We start from the raw sequence: 14,520 nt of genomic DNA on the forward strand, positions 1-14,520 counted from the left end.
ATATAATGCAACAGATTGCAGAACTGGCTGCCCAAAGAAGCACCACAAGCAGCTACTTGCACCAGTGCATAGCGTATGGAACTCCAAGTTGCTGCTCTGCAGACATCAGTAATAGGATGTCTCTAAGGGACGCTACCAACGTTTTCTGAGCGTTAGTCAAATGTGCTCTTACACTGCCTTCAAAGGGACACTGTTCATCATGTAGCAGAGTAGGATGCATCCCAAAATCCATTTTGACAGCCCCTGGGAGGAAATGGCCTCTCCTTTCATTCATTCTGCAAGTGATATAAAGAGCCTAAGAGACTTTCGAAATGATGTAGTCCTTTACAGCTAAAAGGTAAGAGACCTATGCACATCCAGTGAGTGACACACCAGTTCCCTGCTAGACTGATGTTTAGGATAGCACACCAGTAAGTCAATACTTTGGTTAATGTCTATTAATTCCCATAGAATACACCTTTGGGACAACCTTTGGATGAAGTTTCATGGTTACCATATCTTTGTGGAAGATTGTATAAAGGAGATCTGCCATGAGCACCCTTAACTCCCCAATTTTTCTGGCCGACATGATAGTGACCAAAAATGCTACCTTCGTAGAGAGATTACTCCCGAGGGCATTCCGCGCCAAAAAATTAAACATTCTGAGCTCAATATTTTAAAATTCTGCAAAATTTTATGTCTCAATAAATAAATGCAGAGGCTCCAGCATGGCAGTGGGGAGCACAGGCCCCTAGCTGCACAAAGATGGGAGATCACCCTGCAGCCTCCTCACCCCCCTCACCCTAGAGACAAGGACTCAGTGGTGAGGCTGCACCCTACCCTGACACAACACAAGGCCTTGGGCTGCCCCAGAAACACCCTGGGGCCCTGATCCTCTGCGCCAGGCGCACCAGGTGTGGGGCAGGCAGGCTCAACCAAGCAGGATCCAAGTGTGGTGGGGCTCAGTGTGGGGGGGATCCAGGTGTGAGGTGAGAGGATTCTGCAGGCAGCTCAGTAGGGAATCTAGGTGTGTGTGGGGGGATCTGAATGCACGGAGACTCTCATGGGGGGGGGGGGGGGGGGAGTTCCCGGTGCAGGAGCAATGGGACTCTGCAGGGGCTTCCAGGTGAAAGTGGTTGGGGCTCAGTGGAGGGGTCTGTGTGGGGGTCTGTGTGCTGGGGGAGTGGGGGTCAGGGTGCAGCTAATTGGGGGTCAGTGGCATGGGGTCTGGATGTGGGGGCTCAGGGTGGTGCAGCGGGTGGGGGTTTAAGTGCAGGGAGCTGAGTGGGGGTCATCTGGGTGCAGGGGTGGGAGTCTGGAGGCAGGGAGTCTGGGTGCATGGGGCTCCAATTGGAGGGGCTGAGGTTCAATGGGGTGGGGTTCAGGTATGGAGGACTAAGGGTGTTCTGGGTGAGGCTTGGCAGGGGCGTCTGGGTATAGGAGGTCCAGATGCACAGGGGTTGGACGGATGGGGGAGCAGCTCCCCGTACAGTGATCCCAATCTCATTCTGTGGAGAAATGTTTGCTTTAAGAGTAGTTCAGAGTGTTCTGGATGCCAGACAAATGGATGTCAGTCAGGGTAATCTGCATGAGACTGCACCAGAGCTGCTTCTCTCTGCTTGTTGATATAATAAACTGCCATTATGCTGTCCAACAACACCTGGACTGACTTGCCACGGATGTGAGGGAGGAATTGCTTGCAGGCCAGTCTGACTCCTCTCATTTTCAACATGATGTGAAGCATAGACTCCTGATACTTCCCTTAAGCAACCTGCTCTTCCACAAGCGCTCCCCAAACTAAGTGGGATGCACCCATGATCAAAATTTTCGTTGGAGGTGGGGAAACTGAATGGCACCCAGAACCGGATGGTGTATCCTGAAGAGATGACTTCTAGCATCCATCTGTCCATTGTGATTTGCGTCCAGGCAGACAGGAAGTTGGCAAGTCGGCCTGCAAAGGGAGGAGAAATACCAGAAGTGTTTATCAGGTGTGGTGAGACAGTTGATGCACAGCTCTCAAGAGGTCCCATCAAAGTGCTGGCTGGAAAAGATTGTAAAAAGAAAAGAAAAGAAAAGAAAAGAAAAGAAAAGAAAAGAAAAGAAAGATTGTCCATGGGCACCCTTCTATGCATCCTTTGATGATTGCATGGCAGTTGATACTGTTGCTGGTGAGAAAAAGCTGGTGGGACTGGTTGTTTAAACTGCAGCTTACTGGGTTTTCCTTTAATTGCAGATGTGTAAATACCCCATGATCAAAGTGTAGCTTGGGAGTCTTTCAATGAGTGAAGAGACTCATCCAACTTCACACTGAACAGCTGATCATGCTCAAATGGAAGGTCCTCCACCTGTTTGTACTTCCTTCAGGATTCCCAAGGTGAGCCATGATGAGCATTTCATTACCATAGTAATCGCATAGACCTAGCTGCCATGTCTTAGGCTGTCTGAAGGGCCGATCTTGTCACCTGCTTTTCCTTGTCAGTCAGGGCCTGGAACAGGCCTCTAAACAGCCTGAGGCACCTTATCAGCGAAGACAGCTAATTTGTCATACATGGCAAAATTGTACTTGGCCATCAACCTTTGACAGTTTGAGATGCAAAACTGCAGAGAGGCCAGGGAATACACCTGTCTCCCAGAGAGGTCAAGTCTCTTTGCTTCTTTCCCATTCAGTGTAGACCTGGCTTCTTTCTGTCTGCTACACTCAGTGGCTGCTGAACACCACCATTGAGTTGGGAGGTGGGAGACAGAATAGGTACTCCAACCTTTTCACAGGTATGAAATACCACTTTTGACCCTACTTACTAGTAGAACCAGAGCAGACACCTACCAAAGTATCTTGGTGGATTCAAGGATTGTCTCCTTAATAGGAAGCACCACTCTACTTAGACCTATGAAGGATGTCCAGCAGTCTGGACGGGGCTTCCTGGACCTCTTTTAGTGGAGTTTCTAGTGAGTCTGGCACCTTCTTACGTAACTCCTGTAATTAAATAGTTACATATCTTAAAGAAGCTGAGGATGCTCTTCCTCCTCCCTGGAGCTCCCCAATATTGTTATTGTAGGATATCATACCTCCTTGGTGCAAGGCCATGGTGCTGAGTAACAGGAGAAGTAGGGAGAGTACTCTCTCAAATGGGAGTGGTGAGATACCCTGGAGACTCCCAATATTCCACTTAGGCTCAAATCACGCAAGGACCCCTTGGTGTGTATATAGCCCAGGGATGGGTGTCTGCCATAATGCTCTTCCAACACCAAGAATTTGAGGCCTGGATTCAGTGGGTGAACCCTCAGTGCTGAAGAAGATGGTGATAATCTGCCTCCACTCCATGGTACCAGCAACAGTCTGGTCCCTACTCGAAGACAGGGACAGAGAGAGGTACCGCAGGGAGTTCAGTACTGGCTGAAGTCTCAATACTGGGCACTGGGGTTGGAAAGTAATGATGAATCCAGTTCTTGGAGCACAAAGATGTCACTTGGAGTCGAGAAACAAGCTGGAGTCAAACGGAGTTGTTTCTGTAAGCCAAGTCACCAACAGGGGCGCCAGACCTGGCAGTGTTGACATGACAGATTTTGGTGTCGAGTACCAATCCCAGCACTGGAAGTACAGCTGTCTCGTCCTTCAAAGAAGTCATGGTCCAGTTCTTTCAAGTACTGGACAGTTCCACTCCAGAGTATGAAGTTCCCAATGATTCAGTACAGTATGGGGATTTCTGCCTCTTCTTAGAGGGCCTGAAGCTGAAAACTTCCCTCTTGTCCTTGTGGGAACACTTATCTCCCTTCCCCCATCTGTCCTGGCTTTACTTTCTGAAGTCTCTTGGCACTGAAGATCATAGAATCACCTGGGACCAAAAAGAGGTGCCACTCCTACCTTCTTCAGGATGATGTACAGGTGTTGTTCCTGCCTTTGTGGACTTCTCCATGAGGAAGCTGAGAGTTGAAACTCCTCTCAACTGTTTGGTCCTACTCAGGAACATCCTGCACACTGCACCTGGAAGGGATGTGGGTTTCCTCCAGGCAGTAGATAAGTGTGGTAATCTGAGCAGGAAGGGTTTGTGGCACTTGATGCAGCTTTTAAAGCTGGGGATCCTTGGCTACTCTCCCACAACTGCAGCAAGAACAAACTGATTTTTTCGTTTGATTGTTGGGGGTTGGGGGGTTCGTACAGAGATCACTTCTTGCCCATGAGGAAAGGTGTGGGTCCAAAATGGAAGTGTACCCCTAAAACTATCTCCTACCTAACTAAATTGCAAAAGGCATTTAGCTGGCAATAGTCACTCGGAATCATCTGTGCATGCACTCCAGCTGCATTCACTAGGTTATAGCTGCATCAAATGGTAAAGGAGTAAGTTGGAGCAGCTTGGAAGAGCTGTGATTATGATAGGAGATCTGGGTCTGTCTCCCATGTATGTTATCAAACAAAAGAATTGCAAGTGTACCTTGAGCTTCCAATCTATATCATTTCAACAGAGAATTGTGTAGATTGTGTCAGTAGCAGGGTCTTCTTGCCATGGATGCCAGCGTTGAGGTGGATGAGACAGCAATCTGTGGATTTAATAGTGGGTAGTGGAAATTATAGGTTTAGGTAATATTCTGTGTGCAAGTGTGAAGGGGTTGTAAATGGGTATGAAATGGTTATTAAATGTTACAAGTGTGGTATTTTGTTGGGGTAGTTAGCTCCGTGTTTGAGCAAAGGACAAGGACAAGAAGCACCTGTCCATTACAGTGAAAAGGCAGAATGGGAGTTGTCAGTTGGCTTGTGTGTGTGTGTGTTCTTTTAGTGCACTGTCCACCTCTGCACAGATAGCTGGTTCAGCAGCTTCAATAGTGTCACCTGGTGTTGTTAAACGCTGAAGACCAGAACATCATTGCCTTAGTAACACTGTTCAATCTGTCCAGAGCGTCTGTCCTTGATTATTATTAGCAGCAGATAATGGAGCCTGCTTATTCAGCAAACTTCCATGTTACTTATAATGAAAGAACATAGGCACGATTTAGTGGCAAAGGCCAGGTTTACTGTCATCAAGGCACAGTCCTAGCCCCCTTGGATCTGTGATTACAGGTATGCTAACACGAGTGCCCTATTGCAAGAAACAGCTCAGTCAGCAGTGAGAATTTCTGCTGTCCTCCAAGCCACACAAAGAATTAAGGTGAAGTAGCCCATCATTTATAGATTAAGACATACATACATAAACAACTAACACACCACCTTATGTATTTCATGACATCTGTTTGTTACTGTCCTTTATTCCTGGTATCTTGGACAAAACATTCTTATTCATTGTTTTGTCAGGCCATCTTATCTTGTACTAGATTGGGATGTATTTGTATTAGCTGAACTCTGCATTAACAAAGTACAAAGTACTGCATTAACAAAGTAATTTCCTAATTTTTTGAACAAGAGATAAATGTTTGTTGGTAGAGTTAGTGGTCACTTAGACAGCTGTAGTTCTCACCTAGGTTTGCAGTTGATATGCTACTGGGGATAGTTAATAAAAGACCTAGCTTCTATATAGTGCTTTTAAGCAATAGATAAAGAACTTTCCATCACTATCCCCATATTACAGATTGGAAACTGAGGCATAGAGAGGTGAGAGTGACTTACCCAAGGTCACTCAGCAGGACAGTGGCAGAGCTAGGAAGAGTTTCAGGTCAGTGGTCTTTCCACTGTCCACTCAACTCCTGTGTGATTCCTCAGTGCTCCTCCACCCCTCCAGTAGAGTAGGGATAATGGTCATACTTTGAAATGTTTGCAAATGTGTAGCTACTAACAGGGCTGGTGAGAGAAAGCTTATCTGTGGTGTACGTGCCAAAACCTTGATCGTTTTAGTATATGGTTGTTACAGTAACCTTAAGTGTGTGAGAGAAAAGTGGTGTCTCTCTCTCCCCTAGCCCACCATTCCCCACAACATGTATCTCCCCTGCCAACGTTTCCAGCTCCCCCTCCCCTTCACTTCCCATTAAGACATTAGATGGCAATGCAGAAGCCATTCACATGTAAAATGCTGATCCTTGCGGTCTCCTGCCCTATGCTGCTGGGTACACATATTACAGGCAGCAGAATCCTGGAAGGTTGCACACTATCTTGGTTATGTAGCCTGAGCTACACACTGAGATGGTCCCCTCGCTCCCTGCTTCAGCCAGGCTTCCCCAGCCATGATCCAAGGCACCCAGACAGCCCCTCCTCCAAATGCCCCCCCCACACACACACAGGCCAGCCTCCCGTCCCACACAGGGGCAATATGCATCTTCACTGTTCATTTTCTAAATTTCAGATGTTTAAATTTGTGTTACCTTCATTCCCTCCATCTCAGATGCCAGCTCACATGAAAGGACAGGAAAAAGGATTTTAGATACTCCAAGAAGAACAGGGTCCCCCCAGATTCCAGAACACACAATGAGCAGGAGAGGGACTCAGACCCCCGCAGAGGGGTAGGGCTCCACCAGATCCCAGCACACACATGGGAATGGGAAAATTTAGGGCTGACAGGGCCTTCTCACTCTTAAATTGCCAAATTCTTCAGATATCCCTCACATTCTTCAACCTCTCCAGTTCTTCCTAATCCCTATTACCTTCCCTCTTACCCTAGTTCCCCAACCCCCTTCTTCCCGCCCCAGCACACATTTTCTATTTACTCCCCTTCCCATAATACCCCCATCCTTCGCTGCAGACCCAAAACCCCTCATCCCCTATTACCAACTACTCTTGCACCCCAATCACTTAGGGTTCGGCCTTAGGACCACTTTGTCCGTAAAGAAAATAGTATAAGGTGGGTGTGCCATTAGGACACCTACTTCTCCCACTCGTCTTGCTGACATGATAGAAATGAGGAAGGCCATCTTCACAGACAAGTGCAACGAGGAACAAGTTGCGAGGGGTTCAAACAATTTGCCCATGAGACTGTAGAGCACAAAGCTGAGATTCCACATGGGGGTCAAGGGATGAGTGAAGACAGTGACTCTGTCCACCTTGCCATGGAAGGAGGTGATGGCAGAGAGATGCCTTCTGAGTGAGCTGGTGAATAGACCCAATTTCTTAAGTGTTAATATGTAATCAAGGATTCTGGGTAATGGGGACGACTGTGGAACAATTTGTTTGTCCTGGCACCAAGTGCAGAATTGTTTCCACTTATGTATATATGTATGTCTTTCTTGTGCTCAGTCTATGGCTGTTCAATAGTATGTCTTTCACTTCCTTGGAACAGTCCTTCTCGGCCCCCATTAGCCACGGAGTAGCAGGCCTTGAGACGAAGTACTGCAAGGTGAGGATGGCAGACACATCCAGCATCCTATGTCAGCAGGTGATGTACTACAGGAAGAATTCGGGGTGGTTCCACTGCCATCTGTCTCAGGTACAGGAATCATGTTTGCCTGGGCCATGTGGGTGCAATGTAAGTGACCCTGGATTTGTCCTGTTTTTGATCTTGTGAATGACCCGACCCAGTAGTGGGATCAGAGGGAATGCATACAACAGTGGGGCTTCCCACTTTACAAGGAGAGCGTCTCCCAGGGAGTGGTGTCCCAGCCCGGCTCAGGAGTAGTATTGTGGGCATTTGGTATTCCGAGCTGTTGCAAATAGGTCTATAGTGGGGAACCCCCATAGCTGGAATATGGTTATTAGGGTTCCAGTATCTATCTCCCACTCATGTGTTGGAGAGAAGTCTCTGCTTAGTTGGTCCGCTGTTGTGTTCTGACATCTTGGTACACAGGACGCCAAAATGTCTATGTTATTGGTGATGCACCAGTTTCAGAGATGTATTGACTCTGTACAGAGGGGATATGACTGAGCTCCCCCCTTGGCAGTTTATATAGAACATGCATGCTATATTGTCTGTGACAATCTGGATGGTTTTGTTCTGAATCAAGGGAAGAAAAAATGCTGACATGCATTTCGGACTGCCCTTAGCTCCAGTATATTGATGTCGAGATTGGACCCTGCTGGGGACCCTGGATGGTATTGTCGTATAAGTGTGCCCCCCAACCCACAAGGGAAGCATCTGTCGTGATCGTTATGGTTGGATCTTTCTGTTGAAAGGGGAAACCTGAACAAATATTCTGTGGTTGTGCCCACCATGTAAGCGAGTCCTTTGCCCTGCGGGGCATCATGAGCAGTGTGTTGAGAGAATGTCTGTGTGGTATAAAAGACAGTTTGGAGCCAGGCTTGTAGGTCTCTCATGTGAAGCCTGTCATATTTTACAACAAACGTTGTTGCAGCCACGTGCTCCAAGAGTTGTAAGCATGTTCAGGTGGATATTTGTGGACTGTCCATCACTGTTGCGATTAGATGGATTAAGGTGAGGAAACAGTGTGGGGGAACCTCGCTATTGCTGCGAGACAGCTGAGGTGAGCTCCTATAAATTCTAATTGTTGGGCAAGAACCATTGTGGATATCGGATTATTTATTTGTAACCCAAGGTGCGTGAACCAGGTTATCGTGGTGTGAGTGGCGTTCAGTGCTGCCTGTTGCGCTGTTGCTTGTAGAAAAGTTGCCTATGTATGGAAAAAATCACTGTCTGCGGAGGTGAACTGCAACGACAGCTAGAAACTTTGGAAAAGACTCTTGGGGCGGTTGACAAGCTGAAGGTTAGCACTCTGTATTGGAAATGCTGATTACCATTCACCTGGCACACAGAAGATTCCTGAGATTCACCCTAAGGAATGTGAAAATAAGCGTCTTGAAGGTCGAGGGCCGCGAGCCGATCTCCTTTCTCTAATGCCAGAATTATTGTAGATAGTCACCATTTTGAACCGTTCTGTTCTCACGAATTTGTTGAGCTTTCATAAGTCCAGGATAGGTCTCCACCTGCCAATCTTTTTCTGAGTAAGAAAGTAATGGGAGTAAAACCCTCTCCCTATGTGTTGAGCTGGTATGGGTTCGATGGCACCTAATAGAACAAGATGGTTTACTTCCTGCTGTAACAGGTGTTCATGAGAGGGGTCCCTGAAGAGGGACGGGGAAGGGGGGGTGGATAGGTGGAATAGAAATAAAGCGGATGGAGTAAGCCTTCTGGATGATTTCCAGCACCCATTTGTCCATAGTGATGTTATTCCAGGCTGGGTAATAGGATGACAGGTGGTCTCCGAATGGTTTGGAGACCGGATCTAGTTCCCAAAGTAAAGAGGTCTCATGCCCTCAACCACACCTTCAAAATGACTGTCTGGAGGTGGATGGGTGAGACGTGGAAGATTGATCTTGGTTCTGCCGGCATCTCGTCTGTCTCTGCTTTCATCTTGGTCGTAGTGTCTTTGAGGCTAGGAGTATGGGGCAGCCGGAATCTTTGGTTGTAAAACCTGCCTTGTTTCTTTTTGTTTGCAGGTACATAGATGCCCAGAATTTTCAAGGTGGCTCAGGAGTCTTTTAAAGTGTGTAAGGACACATTGGTGCTTTCTGCAAACAATTTTTGGCCCTCAAAGGGCAGGTCCTCGGCGGTGGATTGAACCTCCCTTGGGAGCCCGGAGAAGTGGAGCCAGGATGCCCGGCGCATGACTACAGATATTGAGATGGATCGTGCTGCCGTGTCTACAGAGCCAAGGGAGGACTGGAGAGCTGTCCTGGCGATGAGACCCCCTTCAGAAATGTTTGCTTGTCATCTGGTAGATGGTCAACAAAAGGTTGACATTTTAGAAAAGAGGTTGTGTGTTTTTGGCCAGCAGGGCCGAGTAGTTTGCTATGTGGAATTGTAGCGTAGCGGAAGAATAGGCTTTCTGCCTGAAAAGGTCCAGTCTTTTCCTCTCCTTATCATAAGGGGTGGTTTTGGACTGATGTTGTTTTCCCCTTTGATTGACCATCTCTACCACAAGCAAATTTGGTGTGGGGTGGGTAAATAGAAACTCAGCCCCTTTAGCTGGCACATAATATTTTTTGTCCTGCAAGAGGGAGGGGCTATTGCGCTGGTGGGGTCTGACATTGTTTTTGCAGAGTCCATTATGGCAGCATTAATAGTCAGCTCTATCTTTGCTGTTGAGGATGCCTGAAGTATGTCTGTGACTATGTTGGGTCTCTGGTAGTTCTGATAATGAAATATCCAGGGATTCGGCTACCCTTTTAAAGAGATCCTGGAAAATAATCTCCCACCATGGGTGGTGGGGGCGTTATTGTTTCGTCCAGAGATGAAGACAAAATATGTGGGCGGCAGTGTATCACCTTCAGGTGCATCCTCAGGCTCTTCAGTCTCTTAATACTGTGCCTCAGAGAGTGCTGGGTCCATTGGTGAAGGCGACTGTGTTGTTCTGGATCTTGGTGGGTTGGAAAGCCTGAGGTTCTGGGCCCTATAAATAGCCCATGGATCCCAGTAAGGCCAATTTGGTGGAAAAGAAATAGGAGGCAGTAGCCACTGTTGAGTCTGCCAGCCACACAGTTCCGCAGGTGGTTGGTGATGAGAGGGTCCAGGTTTAAGGGAGGAGTGGCAAGGGGTGTATATGCCTCCCTCATCCTCTTCCTCATCACTGGAGAGGGGAGGTGCTGAGCCACCAGGAGTGGTCATTCTGCTTGGTCCCGGCCTCGCTGAGGTACCATCGGTACCGAATAGAGGAGTTCCTGGTGTCGGCAGCATGCTCTGACTAGGAATTAGAGCACGAGCTGTCAGTGTCGATCATTTGCTGTGTTGTGCAGGTGTAGCAGGTGGCGCCACAGCACTACTCGGTGACGAGGTTTGCTTCGGCTCCATCGGTGCCGAGCTGGGACGTTTTGCTTTAGGGCGCATACCTTGGCCGCACCGGGTCCATAGCTCATCTGGAAATCTTGGTACTGGACATTCCTGATGCCTCGTGGTCCGAGGCTCTCGGTACTGTGGCAGATTTTCCACTGGAAGATCACTTTCTTTTCGGCAAATCTTGTTTTGGGGGGGGGGGGGGGGCGAGGAGGAGGAGTGAGACCGCTTTTTAGTAGCCTTTTTGGGAGCAGGCTGGTTAGCAGCCGTTTTAGAGGTAGAACCCTGTCAGACGCTGCTGCTGGCGACCGCTGGCCAGGAGGCATCCTGAACTCAGGGTCGGAGGCTGGCTTGAGAGATTTCTCCATAATCAGGAGTTTAAGCTGAAGATCCCTGGCCTTCCTTGTCCAAGCAGTTAATTTCTTGCAATGTGGACACTTTTGAGCAATGTGTGTCTCACCGACGCAGGAGACACACTGTGCGTGGCCATCAGAAATAGGTATCGAAAGTCTGCAGGTCAGGCATAATTTAAAGCCAGGAGAGCCGGGCATGCCTCAGAGAGTACTTGTTTTGGAGAGTGAAACAGGATAAGCCCATTATTTTTCTCTTGTTTTTCAAGCTGGGGAACTGCCGGGGCAGCAGGGTGAGGGAAAGGTAAAATTTGGGAAAAACAGAAAATATTAAGCTATCTGAAGTTAGAGAGGCACTGCTGTTGCTCCGACAAGCTAAAGGCAGTAAAGAAGGAACTGGGGGATGGTTGGCTGCGCACACCAAGGAGCCACTTGGAGATGGCTGCTGCGCATCTGCGGACAACCAGGACACTGCTACTACAAATCTCAGATTACAAGTGCAGGGTGCCAAGACACTCAAAGTGGAGCACCCACAGGGACATACCTTGAAGAAGTATAATTTATTTTTTCAAAAATAGTTTCAGAGCCTTCTGAATACTCTTCTGTACACTCAGATCACATTTCTCCAAAATAAACCCTTAACAGTTCATGCCCAGACCTCTGCCCACAGTGGGTTTCAAACTTCAAAGTTGCTAGAACCTGTGAGCTTAATGGAATGCTAGGGGTTGGGGGAGAGGCTATATCTCAGGAACCCCTTGCTCAAATGACCCCACATTTGGATCACTAACCCTACTCTCAACTCCCATGAGCATTGGCGCTCCCACGGGGAAAAAATTAATGGGTGCTCTGCACCCACTGGCAGCCGAGCTCCCCTCACCCGCGCCCCACCTCCTCCTCCCCTGAGCGCACCGCGTCCCTGCTCCTCCGCCTACCTCCCAGCCGCCGCCAAACAGCTGTTTGGCAGCGTTAGCATGCTTCGGGAGGGAGGGGGAGGAGCAGGAATGTGGCACGCTCAGGGGAGGAGGCAAGGAAGAGGCGGGGCCGGGATCTGGGGAAAGAATTGGAATAGAGGGGACAGAGCTGGGGCAGGGACTTTGGGGAAGGGGTTGGAATGGGGGTGGGGTCGGGGACAGGGGGGAGTCGAGCACCCACAGGGAAGAAGGGAAGTCAGCACCTATGCCCATGAAGCATAAGCAATTTAAGACATGCCATGCTTGCACATATATTTTAGTGCTTTAAAAACAGTCATTCTTTTAACAGGAAGGACTTCTCTATCTTAGGGTATGTCTTCACTAGCAACGTTAAAGCGCTGCCGTGGCAGCACTTTAACATGGCTGTGTAGTTGTGGCACCAGTGCTGGGAGAGAGCTCTCCCAGCGCTGTAAAAAAAACCCCACCCCCACGAGGGGAGTGACTCTCAGCACTGGTGCACTATCTACACTGCCACTTTACAGCGCTGAAACTTGCAGTACTCAGGGGGGTGTTTTTTCACACCCCTAAGTGAGAAAGTTGCAGTGCTGTAAAGTGGCAGGGTAGACAAAGCCTTAGGTAGAGCAGAGCTGCCCTCCATTATAAAATTAGAGGGAGAATGGAAGGGAGGGGCTCTACACATTCATCATCAGCTTAAAGGGCTCAGGGAGATGTTAAGTAGCCTATTCAGCTTAATGAGATGTTCTCAGATGAAAGAGAACACAACCCTGACACCTGTGAACTGGCATATTCATGTGGCATGGGAGTTGTGTTTCCCCGCTTCCCAGAGCTGGAGAGTTTCTGATGTGTCAAGCATACCCGTTCTCAGCACTTCACACCAATCTCAGCAGTGTGTTTTTGGTGCCTGCTCCAAACATGCCTATTGTAAGCTCACCACCCAGAGGGGAAGGGCTTGGAAGCTAGATTCTGGCTCATATGTGGGGGAGGGGCTTGGAAGCTACTAGAAAGGCATGCCTCCTTGGAACCTGGCTCACATTGGGGGGGGGGAGGGAGAAGGTCACAATACATGGTAGGGCCCACCCAGAGCCTGGCACACACAGTGGGGCAGAGAACAGGGCTGAGACATTCCCAGGGACCAGGAACCTCAGATTTCAGCTCAGATAGCGGGAGGAAGAAGGGCTCAGACCCACGGCCCAATAGGTGAGCCCCTTCTAAAACCTGGCTCACATAAAGGGGCAGGAAAGGGGGAGGGGGAGTCATAACACACCTGTAGATGGCCTGGGGGCTCCCAGATTGTGGTACACACCTGGAAGGGGACTGTGGAGCTAACAGGCACCTCACTCACCCCCCATATCAATGTCCTACCACTTCCCTCCCCCGTCCCCTCATCACCTGATCCTCCAATCCCTCTTCTCCTATTCCCACATACTTTTCCACTGTTAGTCACCCTCCCCTCCCCCAGCAAGCATTTGCTCATTGTAGTTTATTTTCTTTTTAAAAAATAGTTTCAGTGCCTTCAAATATTCAGCTGTACTCAGATTTCATTTCCCCAAAACAAAATTCCCCCCTTGACAAGGAAAGATTGGAGCAGTATGTCTGGGGCTTTTTAAATTTCAAATGTCTGCCCTGAGTTGGATTTGAACTCTCAGTGCCTGACACGATGCTCAGATTCAATATCATCATCATACCCTTGGAGCCACCTAAATCCTATGATGTGAGGGGAAATAAACAGGAAGAACTAGAAATATTAAGTGAATAATCACTTACAACATAATTAGCATCAGAGATTTGGTGGGATAATTCACATAACTGGAACATTGGTATAGAAAGGTACAGCTTGTTCAGTAAAGACAAGCATGGGAAAAAAAGGAGGTGGTGTTGCTTTGTATATCAAAAATGTATACACTTGCACTGAGGTCAAGATAGAAGTGGGAGACAAACCTGTTGAAAGTCTCTGGGTAAGGATAAAAGGGGTAAAAAACAAGAGTGATGTCCTGGTAGGAGTCCACTGTAGACCACCTAACCAGAAAAAAAAAAAAAAAAAAAAAGGTGGATAAGCCCTTTTTAAAACAACTAACAATCATCCAAAGCACAGGACTTGATGATGATGGGGGACTTCAACTACCCAGACACCTGTTGGGAAAACAACACAACAGGACACAGATTATCCAACATGTTCTTGGAATGCACTGGAGATAACTTTTTATTACAGAAGGTGGAGAAAGCGACCAAGGGAGAGGCTGTCATAGATCTGATCCTGACAAACAGGGAGTAACTGATTGCAGATTTGAAGGTGGAAGGCAGCTTCGGTGAAAGTGACCAAGAAATGATGAGTTCATGATTCTAAGAAATGGTACGAGGGAAAACAGCAGAATAAAGACAGCAGATTTTAGCAAACTCAGAATTGGTAGGTAAGATCCTGTTGGAAGCAAGTCTAATGGGAAAACACAGTTCAGGAGAATTAGCGGGTTTTTTTACAGAGACATTATTAAGGGAACAAGAGCAAACTATTCCAGCGTGTAGGAAAGATGAAGTATAGTGAGAGACAACTTTGGCTTAAACCAGGAGATCTTCAATGACCTGAAACTCAAGAGTCATACAAAAACTGGAAATTAGGTCAAA

General features: G+C 47.9%; 1 protein-coding gene across 1 annotated transcript in view; it reads right to left on the reverse strand.

Moving 5' to 3' along the window:
* Window positions 1-14,520, reverse strand: part of TFDP1 (transcription factor Dp-1) — a 123,601-nt gene that overhangs the window by 11,364 nt on the left and 97,717 nt on the right. The gene's annotated exons all lie outside the window — the stretch shown is intronic.

The sequence above is a fragment of the Emys orbicularis genome, chromosome 1, assembly GCF_028017835.1.
Source record: "Emys orbicularis isolate rEmyOrb1 chromosome 1, rEmyOrb1.hap1, whole genome shotgun sequence".
Lineage (NCBI taxonomy): Eukaryota > Metazoa > Chordata > Testudines > Emydidae > Emys > Emys orbicularis.